Source organism: Mangifera indica, chromosome 12 (assembly GCF_011075055.1).
Source record: "Mangifera indica cultivar Alphonso chromosome 12, CATAS_Mindica_2.1, whole genome shotgun sequence".
Lineage (NCBI taxonomy): Eukaryota > Viridiplantae > Streptophyta > Magnoliopsida > Sapindales > Anacardiaceae > Mangifera > Mangifera indica.
The window spans coordinates 4,894,613-4,900,404 of NC_058148.1; the positions used below are offsets into that span (position 1 = coordinate 4,894,613).

A 5,792-nucleotide genomic window follows, 5' to 3' on the forward strand; every position below is an offset into this window, starting at 1 on the left:
ATAGATTAAGGTTTAAGATTGCAGGATAGATCATCCCTACTTACTGAGTTTCATATTTATCTTATTCCTTTGCATTTTGCAAGTGATAGGTTAAAAGTGATGTCGACGATGAGGTGGCAACTCAATGATGGAGTGGCATATGAAAGATAGACTCATAGGTATAGATAACCTAAGATAATGACTTTGATATTATGATATAAATACATGGTATACTTGATTTCAAATTTCTAGTACATAAATTTATGTGATATTATATCGAATGTTTGAGGATTATTCCACAATTATTGGATTATTCCACAATTATTTTATTAATAAAGACTTGAGGAATTACTTACATTAGATGAAATATTATGCATGCTTGACTTAAGATATATTAATTTTAAATTAAAATATCATTCATGCATGGTAGATTTTAGTAACAATTTACCCCGAATGATAGGATATTTGGGGTAGGGTGTTACATTGTCAAATTTTTTGGAGGTGTATTCTTTGCCACGATCACTTTTCAATGCCTTTACGTGGTGACTATTTTGTTTCTCAACATGATTTTTGAATTTTTTACATACTTCAAAAACCTATGATATTTTACGACTAAAGTAGATTCATGTTATTTTAGAGTAATCATCAATGAACAAAATGAAGTACCTATTTCCACTATATGTGGGAGTTCTCATTGGATTATATACTAACTCCAACAAGTTGTTTGCTTTTCATGCCTTCCCTGATGGAAATAATTGGCATTATTGCTTGCCAAGTAGACAACCTTCACATATACCATATATTTTTTTTAAGATATCATGCAAATTCTTTATCATGTTTTTCTGATAGAGAATCTTCAATCAATAGAGGTAGAAATGACCAAATTTTCAATCACGAGTCTACCTTTGCATGTGCCTTCATAACTGCTTCTGGTGCATAACTCCGCTAGATAGGAAAGTTTTATTGCTCTATCTTTACTATTGCAATCACTAGACTTTTATTATTTTTGTCAGAAATTATGCATATGTCCCCTTCAAAGTGCAAGAAGTAGCCATTTTGGATTATTGAGGCCCACACTAAGTAGATTTTACTTTAAGTTAGGAACTACCAAGACATTTAGGATGAATCTTGTACCTTTATTTGTTTCAATTGCGACCATGATTTTCCTTTTTGCTTCCAATAGTGTTCCATTGTCAAGTCTAACAGGTGATTTCATTGAAGTATCAATATTACAGAAAATACTTCTATCACCAATCATATGATTGTTGTAGCCATTATCAGTGAACCACTTATCTTTCTTTACTTTAGATACTAGTTGGCCAACTTAGAAAAACACTCCATCTACTTTCTTATTTTCAGAGTAATTAGCTTGATACTTTACTTGGAAGCAACAATCTTTTTCCTCATGCCCAAATTTCTAGCAATTCAGACATTTCAACCTTCCACGAAACCAATAATATTTCTCCAAATGGCTCTTTCTCTTACAAATGTCACAAGATGGATATTTTACATTATTAGTATTTCTAGAACTTTCTCCCCTTGAAGAGTTTTCATTTGTTTTCTTTCACTTAGGTTTTGACTTTTGAAAGTGCATATTAAACCTAAATTGAAAAAAGCTTTCTAATGAACTCCCATTTCTACGGCTTATCCTTTTTTCATAACCCTTTAAAGAACCCATTAATTTTGTCATAGATAATTTACATATATTTTTTTATTCTTCAATTACAATCACTGTAGGATCACTTTTTTATGTGACACTAATTGATAATTTCTCTACAATTTTTCTATAAAAAATGTTTTCTTCATAGACTTTTAAGTGATTTACTAATTCTTTTAATTTGTTATAGTAAATATTTGCAATTTTAGACTCATTCATCCTAATATTTTTGAAATCCCTTCTAAAATTTTGTAATTTAAAAGAGTGTACATTTTCGTTACCATAAAACTGTTATAAAATATCTCAAGCTTTTTTGGTACTAGAAGATCTGCTAATTTTAGGAAATATATCATCTGATAGCACATGTTGCAAAATAAATAGAGCCATTGAATCCTTCATTTGATTGTCCTCCGATGTCTTTTGTTCAACTTTAGAACAGCAAAATGTCTCTTTTGGAATACTAAATCCAAATTTTACTTATCTCATAAATTCTAAGATTGAAAAATGTCTTCATCTTAATGTACCAATAACTATATTTTTCACTAATGAATATTGGCACTAAGGCAAGGACATATAAGTAACTTATATCAGCCATAATGATATATGCCCAAGAGTGATCAAACCTAGAAAAGTAGTAACTATAGGTGTGACTTAATATATACTAAGATTATTCTTAGGAAAGAGTGGTGGAGACAAAGCCTCTTTACAAGCTAACCTTCTTAGATATAATTTTCCTATACATGTATATAATCACACAAATAACCACTCATTGTCCTAAATCAAACTCTAATACCATTGTTAGGAAAAATAAAATAAAATTTTATACTAAAGAGTATATGAAAATAGAAATTTCTATTAATTCAATTGAAATATCAAAGCTTGATTACTCTCAAATTTACAAATGTTGATATGAGTTACAATCAAAGCAACCTAGCCTATTTACATTGATGCAGGGTCGCTGCAACTGCATTAGTAAATCAATTTCTCAAAGTCGGTTTATATGAAGATGCAGTTCTATCGGTTCAAATATAGGTTGCTTCTTCAATCAACACGGGATGTTATCTTCAAGATTAGTGGCATAATGTTCTCAATTTTACATCATATTTTAACACTTTAATTTGAATGGTCGTTCATAAGTGAAAGGTATGAATGGTCATAAAATACTTATATAAAGAGTCTTTTCAAATATATATTATCAAATCTCATGGCTGAAATTAATTAGCCGTTTTATGATTTATTACAAATTACACTATAACAACTGAATTTTTTTTCCTTATTTTATTCCGTGAAAAGGCTCTACAAAACAAGATCTAATAAACTCTTTGAGTATGTTCTTCATTTTCAAAGAGAAGAGACTTAACAAACTTTTCAAGCCCTGGAAGGCGTTGGTTGTCATCATAACTGTACATCAAAGGAACCATTCTTGCTAGATTTAGTGAAACCCTTTTGAAGGAAGATGAAAAGGGGTTTGGGGAGAGGCATTCCTTATTTAGGCACTTCCATGCATCGGAAATCTTGTTCATAGCATGTTTTTCAGCAGCTTCTACATCAGAAACTTGGTGTTCCTTCATATAATAGTGAACATATGATCCATCTTTAGCATCCTGATTCTCATCCTGAAATTCTTGTATTTAACTATTTAATAATTTTTCATGTATAATATGGGCCGTATCATGAATTTAAATAATTACTTGGCTGTCATATAATGAATGTGACAAGACAACAACATGGGTGCAACACTTTGCACACTGAAATATCAAAAATAAAAAATCTATGACTTTGTAGTCCAACACTTGTAGTTTGTCGTTTACATGTTTAATTTACTTTGCATGCTGAAATCAACAATTCGTGATAATAATGTTTCTACAATCTGTGGTTGTTGTTAAGAGCTAGCATTGACTAAAACTTGAATAGGAAAAATGTATCGCTTTTGCTTTATTACCTTGGCGCTACCTAAATCATCCCAAAGTCGAAGAATGGTTGCGGTGGAGGAAATTATTCCTGGATTATTGTCAATAAGCTGAACAGTTTCCTCTGTTACATTCTGACCCAGGAGAAAAAACACATGCACCATTACCACGTGTATCCCTGAACTAATAATCCCATTTTTCAAGTATTCTTCGGCCTTAGGCATGCTCCCATCAGTGAGCCATTTTGCTTCAACTAGAAATGCGTTGCACAAACTGGACCACTGTTGCAATCAACATTATCTTGCAACTGTTAATTAGCTGAAGAAATTTTCTCAAAAATTTAAAGTATAAATTAGGTATTGGTATTGTCTATACGCACCGCTTTCCTTAGTGAGTGCACAGGGTTGAAGCCATGCTCCTTGTACACCTTGTAGCTGATTTCATTAGTAACATCATTAAGATCCTGAAAACATATCTTCATGTAGTCTGGTAGTTGATCAATAGCCGCATGATCCCAGCTACAAGCATTGGTTTTGCGAATCAAATTGGGCTGCTTAATTATGAAAGAATCGTAGTTGATTACTTATGTTGACGATATACATACCTTTTAACTATTTCTGTAAAAATAGTGAGTTCATCGAGTGTTCCATAAACATCAAATATATCATCAATTATGTAGATGAAAGATATGGGTTTTGTAAGCTCAATTCTTTGCCATGACATGTTTGCATCTGTGAAGCAGACCATAGACCAAATATACCATTTAAGCGGTTGGTTTCTTGCAAACTTCAACCTTTTAGCCAAACCAAGGTCTTTCCACCATCTAATATAGCACAAAGTATAAATACAAATTAATTAAGTGGCAAGATTGATATGACAACAAATGATTAAACATATAACAAGACAAAACTTACTCAGATATTTGAACAATGTCACTTTGGTGTAAGGATTGGACCAAATTGAAATCCATTTTGGCTAGATCCTGGAAAACATTTATCCATCTATTTTCACCTTGGAAATTTCTAAGAAAGAAGTTTTTAGCCACGAACCTCGCCAAGGTTCTGTGATAAGGATACGACAACGTATTTCTAACAATTTCAGCTTGGTAATCGTCAAGATTAGTCATCGAGTCATTGAGGAGTTTCGAACTAAATTGCCTAGCTTCATCAAGCACATCTTCTCCTTCTACACAAAGCTGTGATGCTTCATATAGATCCAACAATCCATTAATGTCTTCTTTTAATCTCTAGTTAAACTTTTCGTCCTTGTTCGTAAATCTGTTAAACACATCTGCGTCATCACACCCAAACAAAATAAATTACCAAGTCCCAAACTGAACAATTAAACTAGTAAGACTATTTGTTAAATAAAGAAAACAAGTATACGCACCAGTAGGCACATTAAAGCCTTCTTGTCTCAACAGTCGAAAGCGAAGAGAAATCTCTTGAAGACAATGATGATGCTGAAAAGGGTCACTGGTAGATATCACATACTGCCTGCGTAGAATTTGTTGAATCTCATCCTGGAAGTGGTAATCAATGCCAAGGCGTTGAACAGCGTCAATAATAACCAATCCTTCGAAACTATCTTCTCCTACTCTGCCTATCATATGCTTAAATGCCTTCAATTTTCGTACATGTTCAACATGAATGTCTTCCTGTAAGATTAGACAAATCTGCTTAAAAAATCTGGTGACATTATCAAGTTTGGCAGAATATATAAAAACAAGAAGAAAAATATATTTACAATGACGCTGGGGTGTCCCATTGGATGCTTCAATTGTTTCACCAGGTTAGATTTGAGCCCAGTATCCTTATCAAGGGCAACGCTTTGTTTTTCATAATTGTTTGACAAGGAGCCAAGTACAATGACGTTTGGCTTGCCTGTTTTTGAAAACTTTCCAGTGACATTTAAATTACAGAAGGAAACAGAAGAAAAAGCTGGGAAACAGAAAGCAATGGATTTATATTTATTCATATAATTATTGAGCTTTTGAAAGATATCTGAGGAAATGAAAGAAAGATATCTTCCCAACCTTATATTCGCCAATACAAGGAAATTACAGCATATACAGCATAAGAATATCTCACTCCCTATGCTATACCCGGCTAAAGCATGATGAGTCTGCCACGGAATGGCGCCTGAACCCCGTCTTTCACAACCTAGCAAGCCACTAAGTGTTTGCCACAGAGAAAGGCCTCTCAATCTCTGGTTTCCATTACTTAGATTTTTAACCAACACTCTCA

The 5,792-nt window shown here is 32.8% G+C and overlaps 1 pseudogene; it reads right to left on the reverse strand.

Moving 5' to 3' along the window:
* Nucleotides 1-2,892: 2,892 nt before the first annotated feature.
* Nucleotides 2,893-5,792, reverse strand: LOC123192705 (annotated as a pseudogene).